Source organism: Apodemus sylvaticus, chromosome 22 (assembly GCF_947179515.1).
Source record: "Apodemus sylvaticus chromosome 22, mApoSyl1.1, whole genome shotgun sequence".
In the NCBI taxonomy this organism is placed as follows: domain Eukaryota; kingdom Metazoa; phylum Chordata; class Mammalia; order Rodentia; family Muridae; genus Apodemus; species Apodemus sylvaticus.
In genome coordinates, this window is record NC_067493.1 from 47567945 (window position 1) to 47589562 (window position 21618).

The 21618-nt window shown below is 48.9% G+C and overlaps 1 pseudogene; it reads right to left on the reverse strand.

The window, feature by feature from the left end:
- Positions 1–15119: 15119 nt before the first annotated feature.
- Positions 15120–21505, reverse strand: LOC127672780 (cytochrome c oxidase subunit 6B1-like; annotated as a pseudogene).
- Positions 21506–21618: the final 113 nt, after the last annotated feature.

Below are 21618 nucleotides of genomic sequence, written 5' to 3' on the forward strand. Positions count from 1 at the left end.
TTTTTTTTTTTTTTTTTGGTTTTTCGAGACAGGGTTTCTCTGTAAAGCCCTGGCTGTCCTGGAACTCACTCTGTAGACCAGGCTGCCCTCAAACTCAGAAATTCGCCTGCCTCTGCCTCTCAAGTGCTGGGATTAAAGGTGTGTGCCACCACCGCCTGGCATGGGCATGGGGTGAGTTCTCTTAGGATATAAATTCTGAGTCTTATCTCTGTTGTACTCTGTAACTCTCTACTTTGGGAGGAGACAAGGCCTTTGTTAGAACTGCATTAGCTCTGTGGGACACTAGCTGGTCAAAAGTCACTAAAGGCAGGGTTCCTCTCCACTCCGGGACATGCCGGACACCAGGAAGTCCCCACTCTTTGCTGGTATTATGAAGTAGCTCATTACCCTCCTCTCTCTCTTGGGACCTTGGCTCTCACAAGCCGTTCTAGGCTGCTGAGGAGGGATGTAAGCTAAAGAGGGCGAGTGGCTGTCCGTGGCTGCGGCTACATTTTGGAATTCCACGCTGGCCTGACCCACAGGCCAGCATAGGTAGTGATCTCGTTTGATCCTCTCCAGGGTGAGCCGGGTCAGCTTCAGCCAAGGGACCTCACGGCTCAGCCTCTGTCTAACGTGCTGCTGACCTGGAGTCGATTCAGCAAAGGGACAGTTTCCAGAAGTGGCTCTGTTCTCCCAATCTGTTCTGCTGCCTCCTTGGGGTTCAGAGCCGAGCAGGGCCAAGTGCACAGTGCAAGGTCTGCCTCTCACACACCCAGAACCTAGAGGACCGGGGCATTAGTGACAGCAGCCTGTGGAGTGGCCGTTGATAGCCAGAGGAAGTAGATTTTCAGAGAGTATGGAGGATGGCGGTGACCATGGGCTGGGGATGAAATGCAGACTCTTGTGTCAGACTGTGGTCACTGCAGATACCAGGGGGTGTGACAGATGTAATGACAATGATGAAGGACAGAGGAACCACTCCTGGCGGAAGGTCTAGAGAGCTCTTGATCAGGGCTCCAGCCTCTCTCCTACCAGACGCTATAGATGCCCGTGACCTCTGCTCTGTGTGTCAATGGGGGTGCCGTGGCCATCCCAACCCCGCCCTGTCCTAAAGTGTAAGCCTTCAAGGGACACCTCGTGCCCAGCCTGTAGATACCTATACATAAATACCCACGAGTCAGCAATTAGCAATAGTTGTGAGAAGGCACACAGCTCTTGGCAGCACCACGCTTGCGTTTTGGAGTTTTGAAGTTCTGCGTACACAGCTGCAGTACTTCAGGAACCAAGATGGCTGCTAGCGGCCTGTAGGTGGGCCTGTGTGGCAGGCGGCTACTACATATAGCTGCAGGTACAGTGCTCATCACGGGTCGCAGGGGGCCGCACCGATGCATGCAGCTCACACCAGTGCATGCAGCTCATACCAGTGCATGCAGCTCACACCAGTGCATGCAGCTCATACCAGTGCATGCTGCTCACACCGGCGCATGCTTATTTCTGTTCAGTACTCTTCCTTTTTTTTCTAACACTTCCATGTGAGGTTTATTGAGAGAGGGAGAGGGCAAGGTGGTGGCGGAAAGAGAAGAGGGCGGGGAGAGGGAGTAGACTAGAGGCCAGCCTGACTGGAGAGAAGGCAGCAGGAAACAGGAGTAAGAGGCAAGACCATGGCCTTCTTAACTTACTCAGTGCATGACTGCTAGGTGCCTGTCCCGCCTAAGCAGTGATAAGCAGGCCAAAAGTCAAGGTCCACTGGGAAGCTTAGGGGCAAAGGTCACAGGTCTTACTCTCGAATCAACAGGCTGAGGAAAGCAACAGTCTAGAGAAGAGCATGCTGTCATCACGGCCTCAAGAGCGGGATGGTGGGGGAGCTTAGCTGCAGAACTAGCCAGTCAGAGCCGGAGCTGAGGGTAGAAGGCTGACGACCCCTGGAGTTGTCCTTTGACCTCCATATACCTGTGAGCTCATGCGCACGCGCAGACATCAGTAAGTGAATAGAACTTTTAAAAATCAGATACCTGCTGGGCAGTGGTGGCACACGTATGTAATCCCAGCACTCTGGGAGGCATAGGCAGGTGGATTTCTGAGTTCGAGGCCAGCCTGGTCTACAGAGTGAGTTCCAGGACAGTCAGAGCTACACAGAGAAACCCTGCCTCGGAAAAAAAAAAAAAAATCAGATGCGTGGCATGGTCTCACACCTTAACCCCAGCACCTGGAGGCAGAGGCACTCTGATCTCTAAGTTTGAGGCTAGTCTCTTGTACAGATAGAGTTTCGGGACAGCGCAGGCTACCCTGAGAAACCCTGTCTGGGAAAAAAAACCAAATCTGGGCAGTTGCCTGCAGCGACACACCCTGTAATCCCAAGATTTAGAAGACGATTTAGAGAAGGCAGGAGGATTTCAGAGAGTGTGAGGCCAGCTTGGACTAAAAAGAACCTGCCTTGGTACAAAAGAGGGAGGGGGTGGGGCAGGCCACCAGGCAGCTGGGTGGCCACAGTGACCACAGAAAGTGATCACTTGAAACCTGCGGGGAGTGGGCCCTCGTCCCCTGCAACGGTTGCCATGGAAGAGCTGTTGCCATGGAAGAGCTGTTGTCAAAAGTAGATGCCAATCAAAGCACCACGCGCAGCACATACTGAATGCATGACATTAGCCAACCGTGTCATGGAAACCCTGCAGGAGGATTACTGTAGTATCAAGAAGCCAAATCCCTCTCAGGTGACAATGGGAGAAGGCGGGGGAGGGTGGGGTGAGGGCTCTGGGGCGAGAGTCCTGGATGGCCGGGAACTGCTTCTTTTCACTTCCCAAGTGCATCCTCTATGTCCCCCCACTTCCGGCTTCATTGCCCTTTCTCGTGTGTCTGGATCCTTAGATTCATTGCCCTTTCTCGTGTGTCTGGATCCTTAGATTCCCCCGCCCAGCCTTCCTCCCCGCCCCACTGAGGCCACCCGCTTTTGTGGAATACCTCCTTGAAGCTAGTGCTACAGAGATGGGATGCAGAGTTACGTGGTCCGCCCCGGACCAGGAGGAGCATCCCAGCTAGTGATACATTTCCATAGAAAACTAGAACTTTCAACACGGGAACAGCCCCAGCCCGATGCACCCTCATTCTCAGTGAGGCAGAGAACAGTAGAGAGAGAATGGTGTGCGCGCATGTGCGCGCGTGCATGTGGTGGCAATTCTCGCCCCGGGCGTGTGAATCCAACTCAGTGCAAGACGAGAGCAGTTAATCCGGAACAAAGACGGACAGGTGTGATGTGCAGCCTGGAGCACAGGTTTCCACACCCAAGACACTGTAATCCTTCTGCATCGGTGAAGGAACCCTCCGGGCCGGAAGCAGCTGTCTGGGGGGTGAAAACAACAAAGTTCTCAGGTTCCGAGGAGCCTGATCTCTCTGGGTACTTGGATATGGGCTGATCACAGGAGTATTGGGTGCAAAGCTGTTTGTTTTGGGTTTGGCCTTCTCTGATCCTTAGGAGGAAATGTTGGGGGTCTTGTGCGCCGCAGAAAGGCACGAGGGCGCCGGATCGAAGAATTAGATATTAGCGCCACCTTGTGGCCAATAGCCAAACCACAGCGACATCCTCTGAAGCGGGTAAAGACATCGAGATGGCTCAAAGGGAGGAACTGAAAACAGGGATTCCAAGATGGCTCTGCAGAAAAAGAAGCTTGCCACCAAACGGCACGACCTGAGTTTGGTTCCCAGAACCCGAAGGCTGGAAGAAATCAAACCTTGCAAGAAAACAGGGTCCCCCCCAACCAAAACCTTCACACGGATCTTTACAGCAGCCAAAGAGAAATGCTGAACATTTCACCCGCCGAGAATGAACCAAAATGTGGCCTGGCCGCTCAATGGAACGACCAGCCCCAAGAGGAAATGAGGGTGTGTGTGGGAGGAGCCATTTCACCAGTGTGTAAACGTGTGTGTGTGTGTGTGTGTGTGTTGCTGTGTGTGTCATAGTACGTGTGTAGAGGTTTTGTTTTGCTTTTGAGACAAAGCTTCTGTGTAGCCCTGAGTATCCTGGAACTCCCTCTGTAGACCAGGCTGGCCTGCAACTTGCAAAGATCCTCATGCTTTTGCCTCTGAATCTAGGAAGTAAAGGTCTGCACAGCGAGCTGGTTTCTTGGCTCACCTGGTGAGTCATGCCCGCTCCCTCCCTCCCCCATTTTCTTGCTGTCTGTCATTTCCCCTTCCACTTTAGTTCATCCCAGTGGATTGCAAACATTATACCCTCTCGCCATCTGTATTGTGTTTGAACTTTTACCTAGTATGTTTTCTCACATGACCATAGTTCACATACCAGATTTGGGGCGCCTGATCAACAGGATCGGATACATGGCAATGTGGATACCACACTGAAGACATCTGCAGGGGTGGGGGTGGGGGGAGTCTGGTCCTGCTCCTCCCATGCCTCCTCACAGCCCGCCTGAGAGCTTGAGAGGCCCACCTAGCCACTCCCCACTTTAGAACTGTCTTCCCCATTGGTCCTCTTGAGGCTCTGCCCTGCTCCCTGCCCAGGGCAGTGTGGGTGCTTGACCAGGCTGGACCCATACCATTGACACTGAACAGGGTGAAGCAGAGGGTGTGCCCTGTAAGGGAAAGGTCACCTAACAAATCACAATAGACTGAAGCCGTTGTGCAGATGAAGCAGGCATAGAAGAAAGCCATGGAGGAACAACCTGACAGTCTTTAGGGGACACACTGCACCCTGCCTGTCTTAGGGTCTCAATGCTGTGAGCAGACACCGTGACTAAGGCAACTCTTATAAGAACAACAAGTAATTGGGGCTGGCTTGTAAGTTCCACGGTGTACTGGCTGATTTTGTGTGTCAACTTGACACAGGCTGGAGTTATCACAGAAAGGAGCTTCAGTTGGGGAAATGCCTCCATGAGATCCAGCTGTGGGGCATTTTCTCAATTAGCGATCAAGGGGGGAGGGCCCACTGTGTGTGGTGCCATCCCTGGGCTGGTATTCTTGGGTTCTATAAGAGAGCAGGCTGAGCAAGCCAGGGGAGCAAGCCAGTAAGGAACCTCCCTCCATGACCTCTGCATCAGTGCCTGCTTCCTGACCTGCTTGAGTTCCAGTCCTGACTTCCTTTGGTATTGAACAGTGATGTGGAAGTGTAAGCTGAATAAACCCTTTCCTCCCCAACTTGCTTCTTGGTCCTGATGTTTGTGCAGGAATAGAAACCCTGACTGAGACGAGTTGGTACCAGGAGTGGGGTTTTCCTGTGACAACCTGACCATGTTTTGGGGAGGACTGTGGAAGGACTTTGGAACTTTGGGCTAGAGATCCATTTGGTGTTAAGAGCTATATGGGATGCTATGTATGAGCTTGGAAGATAATGTTGAGAACAGTACAGAAGATGGAGGCCTGGTTTGTGAAATTTCAGAGGGAAGATTAAAAACTCTTTATCAGGGCTGTTGCAGTTTTGATTGTGAACATTCCGTGGTTTTGGTTAGCTGAGGCTGAAGAATCAGCTGTGATTAACAAGATACCAGAACCACTAAAGCAAACCTTTGTGTTACTGGGATAATTGATGCTGGTTAGCTGGAGCTAAGAAATTAGCAGTGATTAAGAAGAAACCAGCATTACTGAGGTGAAATCTTCTGGGAAGTGTTTTCTGAGAGCACAGAGGCTGTGTTCCAGAGATAGCCAAGGTTGTATCTCGTACTGTAGCAGGACTTGGTAATGTGTAAGAGTCACCCAGATGGTACTGGTTTTGAAGGCATGAAGGGGTCATGAAGAGCATCTAAGGCTCGGCACTGTGAGAGGCCACGGAAGGCCACCGGTGAAGGTGCAGCCTCAGTTGCAATTGATGGCTGAGGACTTGAAGGGGTCATGCAAAGGAGCTGAGGCTTAGCACCATGAAGAGAGCCTATGAGAGGCTATTGGTGAAGCCTAGTTACAGTGTAAGATAGCAGTGTTTGTGGAGATGCCAGTACCATGAATGACCACCACCAACAGCAGCAGGAGTGGAATACAGGCATCTGGAGCTTAGAAGACAAGGTGTGTGCTACAAAGGGCAGAGCTGGAGAAGTGACCCAAGCCCTTGGAGGAGCCCAGAAGATCATGAGTTGGATTGTGAGTTGGATATTGAACCATTGGAGTTTGAGTTTTGCTTTTGATTGTGACTGTGCCCTGATATTTTTCCCTCTTAAAGGAAGAAAGTATTTTAGTGGAGCCCACAATTAAGAGTCTCTGAATTTTTAAAAGACTTTGAATTTTAAAAGATATTGGACATTTTAGGGCTGGAGAGATGGCTCAGTGGTTAAGAGCTCCGACTGCTCATCCAGAGGTCCTGAGTTCAGTTCCCAGCAACCACATGGTGGCTCACAGCCATCTGTTACAGGATTTGATGCCCTCTCTGGTGTGTCTGAAGACAGCAACAGTGCACTCATATGAATAAAATAAATCTTAAAAAAAATTAAAAAAAATATTGGACATTTTAAAGTGATTGATCTTTTAATATGTAAAGACTATGGGTGGTGGTGGTGGCGCACACCTTTAATCCCAGCACTTGGGAGGCAGAGGCAGGCGTATTTCTCAGTTCGAGGCCAGCCTGGTCTACAGAGTAAGTTCCAGGACAGCCAGGGCTACACAGAGAAACCCTGTCTCAAAAAACAAAACAAAAAAGACTGTGGGACTTTTAAAGATCTTGGGGATGAATAAAAAAGTTAGGGTTGAGACTTGTTTGTGTGTCAAGTTGACAAGAGGTCAATTGTTCTGGCTGGTTTGTGTGTCATTTTGACACAGGCTGGAGTTATCACAGAGAAAGGAGCTTCAGTTGGGGATGTGCCTCTATGAGATCCAGCTGTGAGGCATTTTCTTAATTAGTGATTGAGGGGGGAGGGCCTCTTGTGGGTGGTGCCATCCCTGAGACTGGTAGTCTTGGGTTCTATAAGAAAACAAGCTGAGCAAGGCAGGGGAAACAAGCCAGGAAGAAACATCCTTCCAGCCAGATGGTGGCGGTGCATGCCTGTAATCCTAGCACTCTGGAAGGCAGAGGCAGGAGGATTTCTGAGTTTGAGGCCAGCCTGGTCTACAGAGTGAGTTCCAGGACAGCCAGGGCTACACAGAGAAACCCTGTCTCGAAAAAAAACCAAATCCAAAAAAGAAACATCCCTCCATGGCCTCTGCATCAGTTCCTGCATCCTGACCTGCTTGAATTCCAGTCCTGACTTCCTTTGGTGATGAACAGCAACGTGGAAGTGTAAGCAGAATAAACTCTTTCCTCCCCAACCTGCTTCTTGGTCATGGTTGTGCAGGAATAGAAATCCTGACTAAGACACAAGGTTCAGTCCATTATCATCAAGGCAGGAACATGGCAGCATCCAGGCAGGCATGGTGCAGGAGGAGCTGAGAGTTCTACATCTTCATCTGAAGGCTGCTAGCAGAATACGGGCTTCCAGGCAGCTGGGATGAGGGTCATAAAGCCCACACCCACAGTGACACACCTACTCCAACAAGGCCACACCCAGTCCAATAGGGCCACACCTTTTAATAGTGCCACTCCCTGGGCCAAGCATATACAAACCCTCACACTACCCAACTGTTCCTAGAACACCATCTCACCCTCATCTGTCTCCTCAGTGCATGCCAGAGTAGTGACATCACTCAGAGCAGTGATGTCATCAGAGCAGTGGTGGCATCAGAGTAGGGACATCACTCAGCAGTGATAACATCAGAGCAGTGACAGTGTTAGGATTCTGTCTAAGCTCCTCCCCACAGTAACCTGGCAACAGCCAGGCAGGCCTGGCCCACTATAAAGGGCCTGTTTGCCCCTCCTCTCTCTCTCTCTCTCTCTCTCTCTCTCTCCATGCCCTCAATAAACGCTATATGTCCTCCCTCGTGTGGCTGGTCCCTCAGGGGGAAGGGATGCCGTGGCAAGGGCCGACTGAGACACCCCCTTCCCCCACCCCCACAGAACATATTCTAATACCTCGTTATCGTTTTTATGATCTCAACAGACAGCATCAGAGCAGTGTGGTAGAAGGTAAACAATCCCAAATGGGGATTTCTATCCTGCCTTTAACCATTCAGTTCCTGGATAAAAGACACACAACTTTCATTATTTACCATAAGCCTTAAAAGGCACAAGAGCTGGGCAGATACCTGCCCTGCGTGCTGTTAGAACCCACTCTCCTATAGATAACCCTGAGTCATTTTTTTTTTTTTTACTTTTTTTTTGTTTTGTTTTGTTTTTTTGAGACAGGGTTTCTCTGTGTAGCCCTGGTTGTCCTGGAACTCACTCTGTAGACCAGGCTGGCCTCGAACTCAGAAATCCACCTGCCTCTGCCTCCCAAAACGCCTGGAGTTGAGTTCTTTTTTACTATGTTTCATCTGGAGTGCTCTTCACTCCAACTGGCAGCCCTCAGGGCCATGTTTTCTCGACTCCTAACCCATGGAGGCTTTTCCTCCTCCTTCACCATATTCTTATCCTCCTGCTTCTCCTCTGACCCCAGGCCCGGGAATCCTAAACCCCGCCTATGTCTCTTCTGCCCAGCTATTGGCTGTCAGCATCTTTATTTACCAATCAGAAATAAGTTGGGGCAAGAGTCACGTCTTATCACTTGGGTCTAGTGTAGACTCTTGGTGGGGGGTGCACTTGACATTAGAATACACAGCCTTCAAATGTCATGGTGAAAGGATAGAAAATAATACAGCCTAATTCTAATGACCCCAAGAAATCAGTAGTTTAAAATGCTATCTCGCTTTGTTAAAAAGAAACTAGGTAAAAGGTCACATTCCAGAGCCCGTCCTTTGTTTAGAGCTAGCAGGAAAGGCCTTAAATAGGTGATCCTGGCCCCATAGGGTAACTGAAAATGGGCTAAGCTTATCTTGCTTCTGTAAACTTACACCATTACCCCTAAGCAGGAGTTCACGCAGCTGTAGACATTATATGAAACTAATTGGTTCACTATCGGGCTCCGATAATTTAAACTGATTGGCCTACAAACTATGGAGTGGTACAAATCAATTGGCTCGCATTTCGCGGGCTCTCCATGCTAAGAAATGATTGGTTTGTGATTCGAGGGCTCTGTCATAAACTTATAAAAGCTGTCTCAATTTGGCACTCATGGTCCACAGTCCTCTGACCCTGCGTGGTGTACAGCGGCTATGGAACCCAGAATTCTGGAAATAAAGAAATCCTCATGCTATTGCATCGAGACTGTTTCTCGAGAGTGATTTGGGTGTCACCTTCTGGGATGTGGGTTGCTGGGGCACCCCCGGTTTTTGGGGTCTTACAGTGGGAGCAGCAGGGACAGGTTGGATTCACTCAGCAGGGGGGAGGGGCCTACTTGTGTGCAGGGTCAGCGTTGAAATGCAAAGTGGTCTGGGGGAAGTTTTACTGGGAGAGCTTTACAGAGACAGGTTGAAGAGAGAAACATCTAGACACAGGGGAAGACAGAACAAGGCAGAGAATGAGAAGGAGCCAGGTATTAGAATATATTTCCACAGTCAGTTTGAGGCCAAGCAGAGCAATTTGGGAGAAACTGAGAGAAGCCAGATTGACTCAGTCAGCTTCGAGGGGAATTTGAGCCAGCCAGAGTTCAGAAAGAACTAGAAAGAGTGAGCTTATTCAGCAGTCAGTCTCAGAGGCTGAAAACATTCTAGGCCTAGATAAGATCATAGAGAGGCTAGAAGCTTCCAGGACTAGGCCCAGGTCAGCAATAGGCCTCTGAGACATCAATCACCGGGGAATAAAGGTCAGGTTTACAAGGCATTTTCTGTGAGAAGGGGCGTGCTGGCTTTATGTCGACTTGACACAAACCAGAGTCACCTGAGAGTGTAGGGGAACCTCAATTGAGAAAAATGCCTTGGTAACAATTACTGATCAATGGGGGAGTGTCCAGCCCATTGTGGGCGGGGCCATCCCTGGGCTAGTGGTCCCGGATTCTGTTAAGAAAACAGGCTGAGGAAGTTATATGAAGCAAGCCAGTAAGCAGCACCCTCCATGGCCTCAGCACCAGCTCCTGCCTCCAGGTTCCTGCCCTGCTTGAGTTCTTTTATGTATATGGGCGCCTTGCTTGCATGTATGTACATATGTATGTGTGTACGCACACACGCCACGAATGTGCCTTGTTCTGGAGGAGGTCAGATGGCATGGAACTGGAGCTGCAGAGAGTGCCAAGACGCCATGTGGTTATTAGGAACTGACCCCAAGTCCCACTGCAAGAGTTGCAAGTGCTTCTAACCACTGAGCCATCTCTCTCCAGCCCTCCTAAGTGCTTTGGATGATGAACTGCGAGTAAAATAAACCCTTTCCTCCCCAGGTTTCTTTTGGTCACGGTGTTTCATTACAGCATGAAACTCAGACAGGATTGTGGGGGTCTTGCTGTGACAGACCTGACTGTTACTTTAGGGAGAATTGTGGAAAGACTTTGGGGTAGATAAGCCATTGAGGGATCGTTCAAAGCTTGTCGAACTCTTCTGTGGGAGCTTGGAAGGCGACAGTGTTTAGAAGGATGCAGAGCACAGAGGTCTGACTTGTGGAAGTTCCAGAAGGAAGTGTGAGAGTCATTTAAAGACTGGGGCATGGCGGTGGAGGGGTAGGGGTGGGGCGGTGGGGGGTACGGGCGGGGCTGGGGGCTGGAGAGATGGCTCAGCAGTTAAGAGCACTGACTGCTCTTCCAGAGGTCCTGAGTTTAATTCCCAGCAACCACATGGTGGCTCACAACCATCTGTAATGGGATCCGATGCCCTCTTCTGGGGTGTCAGAAGAGATGGACAGTGTGTTCACATACATAAGATAAATAAATCTAAAAAGATTTTTTAAAAAAAATAAAAAAGACTATGGGGCTATATTGTATAATTTGAAATTTTTAAAAAAAAATCTGTAATTCTGGCTAGCTGATTAACAAGAGATTAACTGTTTGGTTTCAGACTCAGGGACAAGAGACTGAGGTGCATATTTTACATATCAAAGCAGACCTGGCTCCAGTTCTCCCAGCATCCCTCAGTCCCTACTTGGCATATCCTGCCCCCAACCCTGATCTTTCCAGCCCAGGGACTGGGCTGCCTTTCCCTCAGAGGCTCCTCCTTATATAATCCAGACATTTGGGTCTCCTCGATCACCTTCTCCTTCTCCCCCACCCCTTTCTCTCTCCCTGTGGTGACTTCCCTGGCCTCAGTCCTTGGTGCCAGTAAACTCGCCTTCCCGATAAAGCTGCATTTACTATAATCTAACCTGGCTCGAGTTGACTCATCTCACCAATGGAGAAATAACTTATCAAGAACGACTAAAACGAAAGTTTTGCTTTGCTGGAACAATTCCGCTGACGCTAACAATTAATTATTGGTGATTAAGAAAAGACCAGCACTAAAGGTGTGGGTGCATACCTTTAATGCCAGCACTGGAGAGGCAGCCATGCGGGCAGATCTCTGAGTCTGAGGCCAGCCTGGTCTACAGAGTAGGTTCTAGGACAGCCAGAACTACAGAGAGAAACCCTGTGTCCCCCCTGCACCCACCAGAACAGACCAGCATCACTGAGGTGAAATCTGGGGAGTGTTTTCTGAGAGCACAGAGCTGTGGTCCAGAGTCAGCCAAGGCTGTGCCTCAGTGGGCAGCTGAACTTGGTTATGTGTAAGTACGCAGGTAGTACTCATTTTTGAAGACCTAAGGGATTATGGCGAGCAGCTGAGGCTTGGCATTGTGAGAGGCCAGGAGAAGCTACTGGTGAAGGTGCAGCCTGTGGCCACTGAAGGACTGAAGGGGTCATGCGGAGAAGTGGAGACTTGGCATAGTGAAGAGAGCCTGTGGGAGGCTACCGTGAGCTCGTAGCCAGCTGCGGTGGGGGCGGGGTGGGGGAGGGGAGCCTAGCATTTTGGAGGCACCAGTGCCATCGGATGCGTGGAGGCAGCCTGAGCCTGAGAGACAAGCTGTGTGTGCTCTGGAGGGCAGAGTGGGTGACGTGACCTCTTAGAGGACATCAGAAGATGGTGATCCCAGGCCTGGATAATAACTGGAGTTATTTACAGTGTTGGAGTTTGGTTTTGCTTCATTGAGAGATCATGTCTGTATCCTGGTCCTTCTTGAAATAAGAAAGTACTGAACTTATTCTGATTTTACAAGAGCCCACAGTTGAGAGATTTTCTACTTTTTTTTTTTTTTTTTTTTTTTTTTTGATTTTTCAAGACAGGGTTTCTCTGTGTAGCTCTGGCTGTCCTGGAACTCACTCTGTAGACCAGGCTGGCCTCGAACTCAAATCTGCCTGCCTCTGCCTCCCAAGTGCTGGGATTACAGGTGTGCGCCACCACGCCCGGCGTTGGTTTTCTATTTTTAAAGAGATTCTTTCTTTCTCTTTCTTTCTTTCTTCCTTTCTTCCTTCCTTCCTTTTTCTTTCTTTCTTTCTTTCTTTCTTTCTTTCTTTCTTTCTTTCTTTCTTTCTTTCTTTCTTCCTTCCTTCCTTCCTTCCTTCCTTCCTTCCTTCCTTCCTTCCTTTCTTTCTTCTTCTTTTTTGAGACAGGGTTTCTCTGTGTAGTCCTGGCTGTCCTGGAACTCACTCTGTAGACCAGGCTGGCCTCAAACTCAGAATTCACCTGCCTCTGCCTCCCAAGTGCTGGGATTACAGGCGCCGCCGCCACCGCCGGCATAATATGAATTTCTGATATGTGACCTTGAAGAGACTGAGCCCCACAGGTTGGAACCACTGACTTGGGGCCTCCTCACCTCTGCCCTCCGTTCGCAACACTGTGCAGGGCACAGAGAGGGGTCTGGGCAAGTGTGTGGATCAAAGGCTCTTCTATATCCATTCAAGGAATGAATTGTGTATTTTGTGTGTATGGGGGCTGTGTGTGTGCACACCCACTCATGAGCATCCTTTGACGCACATGGGATGTGTCATGATACATGATACACAGAAAGATTGGTTCTCTTTATCCCCTGTTTGGTTTCCAGGGGAGGAATGCAGGTTGACAGTCTTAGTGACACCTTCAGAAGCTGAGCCATCTTGCTAGCCCTGGCCTGTTCTTCTCATTTGCACTAGGAGGCACAGCCAATGAATGCTACTGTGACAAAGAGGCTCAGTTGAGGCCAGCCTGGTATTCTGAGTGAGTTCCAGGGTAGTCAAGGCTACACAACTGGTGCAGCTCTTGCGTCTTTGACCAGTCCCTTCCCGGCTCCTCCCTCCACTCTAATCACAGCGCTGTCCTGGCGAAATCACCTGAGGGCCTGAGAGGAGTTACTCAGTCACCCAGTGCTGGTCCCCACTCACTCGTGCAGAGGCCGGCTCTCTTCTCTGAGAACAGACGTGCATGGAGGAAACCCGCTTCTCCAGCGGCCTCTGTCTGTAGCCACAAGCTGAGGGTCCCTGCTCCTGGAAAGAAGCCCGTGACCAGCACGTGGATTACCTTGTCCTCTGTTCAGTGAGCAGCACGTCTCCTTCCTTCCAAAAAGTCTCCAGCTACCGAAAGTCAGGGAGGTGAGAGGGTGGGCACATATTTTGCCCATGTTCTGTGTCCCTTGCTATTCCTTGATGCTAGGACCATTTATCACAGCTCCTCATGTTGTGGTGACCCCCAACCATAAAATTATTTCATTGCTACATCATAACTGGCTTATATCCTTTTATAATCTTCCTTCTTTCTTCTCTCTCTCTCTCTCTCTCTCTCTCTCTCTCTGTGCTAAGATTAAAGGCATTTGCTATTACTGCCCAGCCACAATTTTTTGACATCTCTTTAATTTTTTATGTAAGTTAGTGTTTTGCCTGCATGTATGTTTGTGCGAGGGTGTGAGAGCTAGAGTTAAACACTTGGGAGCTTCCATGTGGGTCTTTGGAATTGAACCTGGTCCCCTGGAAGAGCAGCCAGTGTTCTTAACCTCTGAGTCACCTCTCCAGTGCCACACCCCTTTTAAGATAGGGTCTCTCTGTGTAGCCCTGGCCTGGAACTCACGAGACCTGCCTGCCTCTGCCTTCTAAGTGCTAGGCTTAGAGTGTGTACCACCATACTGTCCCTTCAGACTCTCTCTCACTGTTCTTCTGCCCATATCACTTCTTCTGATATTCTTAACTCCCACCTCTTCCTGTAGTGGCCTCAGCTATGTGTTCCCTCTTGAGACTCACGTGACCATCTAATGGGAGATACACACTTACCAGACAATCACTCTTACCTAGGTGTGTTGTCTTCTTGCCCATGTCCCCGTGTCTGTCAGCTTCTCTTTCCAACTCTCTCCCCAGTCTAGTGGGCCTGGCCCAGCGCCACAGTGACCTCAGGAAATGACCCAATGAAAAGCCACTAAGAGGTGAAGGGGTAAGGCTGGCGCTGAGGGCCTTTCCCAGTTCCCAGGGAGAGAGTACAGACCAGGATTCTGGGTCTGTACAAAAGGGACTGACACAGCTGCATGAAGATGAGGCAGGAGACTGACCTCACAGAAGTGGACTGTCCTTAGAACAGTGATATCAGGGGTATCTCCTCGAGTGTAGATGTGCACCAGAACACAGTGGGTTTGAGTGTTGTAGGGGACATATGGTACAGCAAGCTCCTATGGTTATGAAGAACACCCACCCCTGTCACCTTGTGGTTGGTGAAGGCCTGCATGTGCTCCTGCAGTTAGAAAAATGGAGAAAGTCAGAAACAAAATTATGACAGCAAGAGAGGAGCCAGGGGAAGAAGTAAGCCAGGGAAGTTCTGCTACAGAGCTACACAAGAGTTTTTTTTTTTTTTTTCAACTTTTCCAGTGAGGTTTTTGTTGTTGTTGTTGTTGTTTGGTTGGTTTGGGGTTGTTTTCTTGAGACAGGGTTTCTCTATATAGCCCTGGCTGTCTTGGAACTCACTTTGTAGACCAGGCTGGCCTTGAACTCAGAAATCCACCTGCCTCTGCCTCCCAAGTGCTGGGATTAAAGGTGTGCACCATCACTGCTTGGCTTCCAGTGAGGTTTTTTTTTTTTTTTGGATTTGTTTTTTTTCAAGACAGGGTTTCTCTATATAGCCCTGGCTGTCCTGGAACTCACTCTGTAGACCAGGCTGGCCTCGAACTCAGAAACTCAGGCTGCCTCTGCCTCCCAGAGTGCTGGGATTACAGGCGTGCACCACCACCGTCCGGCACTTCCAGTGAGTTTTTATTAGTAGTTGCATCATGATTCATGGTCCCAGGGTATAGACTGTCATATACCGAGGTCCCCCTTTTCTTTTATTTATTTATTTATTTATTTATTTATTTATTTATTTATTATATGTAAGTACACTGTAGCTGTCTTCAGACACCAGAACATGGTGTCAGATCTCTTTACAGATGGTTGTGAGCCACCATGTTGGTGCTGGGATTTGAACTCATGACCTTCGGAAGAGCAGTTGGTGCTCTTACCCACTGAGCCATCTCTCCAGCCCGAGGTCCCCCTTTTCTATCCCAAGAGAAAGACAAAGAACAGAGGAGACGTGGGCGGAGCCAGGTCAGATCTTCCTAGAAAATGTGCCTTCATCTATGCGGTCATCCCAGGCTGAGACCTGACACGGGGCAGAGGGACTTGTACACACCAGTACCACTCATGAATGGAGACATCACTTCCCTTCGCTAACATTCCCTTTTCATAGCGGTGGAAGTCCAGGTCGTTCTGCCAGCAGTTCTAAGCCTGGTTCTGGTTTGGGAAGAGGCTGTCAAAGGGGGTGGTTTTGTGGTTCTTGATTTTAGTCTTGAGGTCTTCAGCCATCCTGACTCCTAAAGACTGTCCCGGAGCAGCATTACTTCAATGTGACCCTGCTACAAGTCTTTCTTGCCTCTCCTTTAGCTCCATCCAACTCTAGCTTGACTGATCATGGTAGAAGCAGCATTCTTCCTGTAAAATGAGGCAGAAGCCACCCTTTTCTGTCATGAGGAGATTCAGGCCTCCCAGGGAGTTCAGCTGGTCCTGGATTCAGACAATATTTGTGGGGAGTCAGGAAGTCACTTTGCTTTAGTGAGTCATGAAGATCCTCTGACAACACTCCGAAATAGAATAGTGAGGTAGACGGGCTACCCACACTCCAGTCTTCTCCTGAAGTCATCCTCAGAGCACTGAGAGGAGTTATCATCTGGATAGCCCAATGGTGTTGGATAAGTTGTGTGGAGGGGACAGACAGACAGGTATCAGTCAGTTGGAACCATCTGGATGGGTATATTCAAGGGTACAGCTGTGTATCTGTCCAGTTGATGGGCAAGTGTTATGTCCAGTTCATGAAACCCCAAGAGACCACCAGGAACCACAACTCCGATGTAAGCACACAAGAGTCTTTATTTGAGTTTGGATTTGGGTCAAAACCCTCCCTGTAAAACAGGTTAGGAAAATGACACTTAGGTCCAGGGGCTTAGGTTTTATATGGGGAAAATGCACAAGCTGGGGGTTTCAAGCCTTGGCATTACATGATTCGATAAATGGGTATAGGAATGTTAACCTTCAAACTGATAGAGTTTGTTCAAACAACAAGGAGAGACAACACATCTGAAAAGGGGCATCTTGACCTGGGAATGATTAACTCATTCTGTTATCATGACCAGTTTTTCCGGTTGTTGCAAGCAGGCCACAGCTGTTATATTTGTTTTCAACTTCTGGGAATACTTGGTGGTCTCTTTTCCAGAGCCCACGGACAGAAGACAACAGCTTTCCCCAAGGATGGCAGCTTAAAATAGAGTTTAGAGGAAAAGATGGAATCTTTCCTGCTGCTTTTTGCCTCTTTACAAGCAGAGATAAGGTGACAATCCACAAAGAAAAAGGAATGGAGCAGAAATGGGAAGAAAGTATTTACTTTCTGTTTGCTTTTTCTCAGGTTCAGAACTCCAGGCTGAGGGCTGGAAAGGCAATTCCCATACTGAGGGAGAGGGACTGAAACTGGATAAGTCCTGTGCAGGTACAGTGGGAAAGGGAAGAGGATAGCTGGGGGTCAGGGTGGGGGTTGGGGGGAGACATGTGGCTGGCCAAGAGCAGTTAAAAAGATGAGGCTTCTGCTGGGCAGTGGTGCTACACACCTTTAATCCCAGCACTCAGGAGGAAGAAGCAGGCAGATCTCTGAGTATAATGTCATTTTGGTCTATAGCCAAGGCTATACCATGTCAGAAGCCATCTAGGAAAGGCTATGGCGAGCAAGTGAGTTTTCTGGAGGTGGCACGCCACTGTGCATGTCTGCAATAGGTGATCTCTGAGAGGCGAGGTGTCCTGAGGCTTCGTCCCAGGATTGCTTCTTGCTGCTGATATGCCTTTCCTGCCACTATTACACAACTTAATGATTTCCTGAGTATTTATCTACTCTGTTGGGCAGATTTCCTGTGGAATCCATATTCTGTTGAAACAGATTTCATAATTCCTAATAATGATTTTGTAGAACTTCTAAATGGATATAAATAGTCTCAAGCCCCCTATAGAATAAAAGCTGTACATAGAGCTCTGAAAATCCTCCTGAAAATGGGAAGACATGTAAACAATTCTACCATAACTCCTTAAATCTATGACATGCACTATGTCCTTAAACTTACTATGAACTTATGGAATGTAGAAATGCTTAGAAAACCGTGTAATCAATTATCCCGAGAAAGTATGAAAACCAAGAACTACAAAGTGGCGGTGTAAAGCTTTTGTGCTTCAGCCAGCATGTTTGTGTGCTAGACTTTCTTTTTTCTCTCTGGCTCACAAAGCATTAAGGAACTCGGAGCCTCTTACCTGGCCAACTGAGAGGCTCCCGAGTCAAAGAGTAAACAGCCCGAAGTAACTAAGTTTCTCTTCTCATTCCCCTGATACTGTCAGCAGGAATTGCCAGAAGCCAGGTTTTGGCCCCAGAATAGCAAGAGAGTTAAACTGCCAGGAACCATAAGCCTCTAGCCCCCAGGACAGTCAGAGTCAATGGCTAGAGGTCGCCAGTCTCTCGTCCACCTATCTGTGCCTTACCCCAGTACTTGACTGTTGGGTTCGGTCCCTTCAACACAGAGAAACCATGGTTGGAAAAACAACAACAACAACAAAAGAGGCTTCTGGGGTGTGCTCAGAGCAGGGCCTATGAGTAGATCCCTTAAGTGTGAAGAAAGAAAAGTCAAGGCTTTGACAGTGAAGGGCCCTGTGAAGTGAACTGGGGACAGGAAGTGTCTACTATTACTGGAGAGACAGTCCTGTGGACAAGGTCAATTGAGTGGTGATGAAGGTATGTAATTTTATTTATTTATTTATTTATTTATTTATTTATTTATTTATTTATTTATTTTTGAGACAGGGTTTCTCTGTGTGGTCCTGGCTGTCCTGGAACTCACTCTGTAGACCAGGCTGGCCTGGAACTCAGAAATCTGCCTGCTTCTGCCTCCCAAGTGCTGGGATTACAGGCGTGCACCACCACGCCCGGCTGGTATATAATTTTAACCGTGGTGTTCAAGAGGGCTGGGGCAGGGGGTCTACAGCCTGATCGTAGTCGGCCTGACAGAAGTCAGACTAAGCCATCATCTGACACGAGTGGGCGGGGCTGGTCCCCTCTGAGGGCTGTCCACTCCCCAGTGTCCTGGCTATTTGCAATGCAGGCTAAGTCCTGGCAGGGCCTTGAAGAGTGAATGTTGTGAGCCCGTGTGGCATGACTCTGGCCTAGAGGTCAGTGGCGACCCTGGGAGACAGGGACTGTAGGGAGGAACAGGCTTCAGGCAATTCTACATGCCCGTGGACCCCACGTAAAGGGTCGAACCCATCTCTTTCCTCTTCCTCTCCCACAGGAAGAGTCTGCCTCTTGCCAATAACACAGTCCCATGTGTTGACGGCCAGGCTTCTCTCCACCACTTCTGTGTGCTGCCTCAGAAATCTTTTTTACTTTAAAGATTTATTTATTTTTTATGTATGTGAGTACACTGTTACTGCCTTCAGACACACCAGAAGAGGACATCAGATCTCATTACAGATGGTTGTGAGCGACCAAGTAGGTGCTGGGATTTGAACTCATGACCTCTGGCAGAGCAGCCGGTGCTCTTAACCATTGAGCCATCTCTCCAGCCCTGCCTTAGAAATCTTTATAGTGCAGAAACTCAGAAACCGAATTCAGAATCCTTTAGTGACCTGAGCCCTTCCACAAACATATCTCTCTTGTGAACATGTGGTGCAGTGGAACACGGTTAGCCTGTAGCTGCTGGCAAAGGGTAATGGTGAGAGCTGTAGCCATGGGATCAAAGCTCTGAAGTACAGCCCAATACAGTCCCAACACCAGTGCCTGCAAGGACCCTGAGCCCTCATGAACGAACCTCCCTTGATCTCCTCTGTTTGCTGGTCCTATGCCCCAGGGTGGCCTGTAAGAGCCACACTGTCTCTCTGAGGTGTCTATCATTTTTCAGTCTTGCTCTGACACAGTCTGAACCTAATAGCAGGCCAACTATCCATTCAACCAGACCATGTATCCAACACAGCCAAAGCATTTGGACAAGGTAACCCAAGAGACCCACTCCAAGGCAACCTGGTTACACTGTGAGGGCTTCCATCTTTGAGACTGGCTCAAAGGTTCCAGAGGCTTTCCACTGGTTGTGAGATCATTTGCCGGAGTTCTGGGAACACTTCATTGGCCTGTGTCCTGGCTCTTCCTGGTTGTCAGCTTGACTCTGTCTGGAATGAACTACAATCCAGAATTGGAAGCCTCACTTATGATCCTAATCTTGAAGCTGGGATATACAAGTTTCTGGCCTGGATCTTGGCACTGAGATCTTGAGGAATAGTGGCGACTAATCCCAGAAGACTAAGGCAAAGAGATCTCTGAGCTCAAGGTCATCTGGGACAAAGCAAGTTCCAGATCCAGGCCTGGTGGCACACACCTTTAATCTGGACCACACCTTCTGCTGGACGCCTACAGAAGAACACTGGAAAAAGGAAGATTCCCTCTTCTTCGCCTGCTTGCCTTGTGGGCCTGAGCATCTGCTAGATCCTTGGACTTCCATCCACAGCTGCTGCTGACCATTGCTGGGAGTTGGACTACAGACTGTAAGTCATTAGCAAATCCCCTTGCAATATAGACTACCCATAAGTTCTGTGACTCTAGAGAACCCTAATACAGCCTGACTGACTTGCGTGGTAGAAAGGGCTAGGAACCTTTCGTGTACTTTTTCACGTACCTTGATCCCTGGCAATGTGGGAGATTGGGGATGCCCCCCCTCCTTTCTAAGCACATTTATGGCGAGCAAGAACACAGATGCATGTAGTTGGTATGGTAAGGCATGTTTTATCAGGCTCTCACCTGTGTGACACATCAGCTAAAGGTCAGGTGCAGTCTCTGACAGTGGTCTCTGATTCAAGCGTCAGGAGCCTGGGGAAGACTGTCCAGCTGCAGGGCCAATCAAGGTCTCCCCAGATGTGCAGAACATTGCTCTTGGTCTCTGTTATATACTGTCCAGTGGAGGCCATTGAGGTTCTAGGGCTGTGTCTGGTTATCTTGGGTGATGTCACTGGGTTCTGGTTATCAGGTGCAGCCTTAGGTGTAGTGGAGATCCTAAGCTATTTTTTTACAGGTTTAAAGGCTTTTTAAAAAAAAAAAAAAGATTTATTTATTTATTGTATGTAAGTACACTGTAGCTGTCTTCAGACACACCAGAAGAGGGCATCAGTCAGATCTCATTACAGATGGTTGTGAGCCACCATGTGGTTGCTGGGATTTGAACTCAGGACCTCTGGAGGAGCAGTCAGAGCTCTTAACCGCTGAGCCATCTCTCCAGCTTTTTTCTTTTTTTAAAACTATGCTCATTACTTTCAGTTAATCAAAAATCTGAGAGATGTTCCTGGGTGACTCAATTTAACTCATGTTTTTACCTTGGCTCCACAACTGTCCATTCCAAAGGATATGCCATTAGCCAGGCTGAAGGCTAACCTGAAAGAGCTCTATCTGGGAGCCCTCAAGAGACTAACTTGCTCAGCTCTTGGTCCCAATCTAGCCTCAATACACACTGGACAAAGGTAAGTGCTGGCCCAAATTTGGAACTTTTGCTTTTAAGTTGGTTTAGATAACTTCATAAAATGATACGGGTAATGGCTTGTGGCCTCTTCCCATATTTCTGGATTCTTAAGACCCTCACTATTAAGACCCTCCACGAAGCCAGCTTTTTCCCCTGGTAGACTAGTCCAATTTACTGGACAAGTATGCCCCCTGCTGTGCGCACCAGTAAATAGTCCACGTCCTTTCTGTTAGATTTCTGAAGCCGCTCAAAGGAACAGACAGGGAACCGAAAAGAGAAGGGAGCCTGACCTTCAACAGTCAGGACTAAACTCCTTTGTTTATACTCTCGTCCCTTATAACTCATGCGTAAGCTTCCATTTAAGTAACCTTTAATAAATTCTGCCTCATAAACTGGTTAGTCCTAAAACTGTCAGCGTGGAAGCCACGAACTCGTTTGTCTCTCACTCCCCCTTCGAAAGTCTAGGGAAACTCCTCCAGTTTGCTGCAACAGGCAGCTACAGGTCCGACCATGTACAGCTGACAGGACAAGCACAATCTGGTTAGTTCCCACATAGTAAGGTTTCTGCACGTCCCTAGTTACCGTTCCAGTTCCCAGCCAACTCCTTGGCTGCAGCCACAGGCTTTTTTCTGGAGGTGTAAATGCTTGAAACAGGAACACTAAGCAGCGGGCTTCCGCGCATGCGCCCCACCTGCGTTCCGCTTACCTCTTGGCAGGACAGTCGTCGCGCTGTCTTACGTCATTAACCTGGTGCCAACACAGTGGAAGGCCCGGGG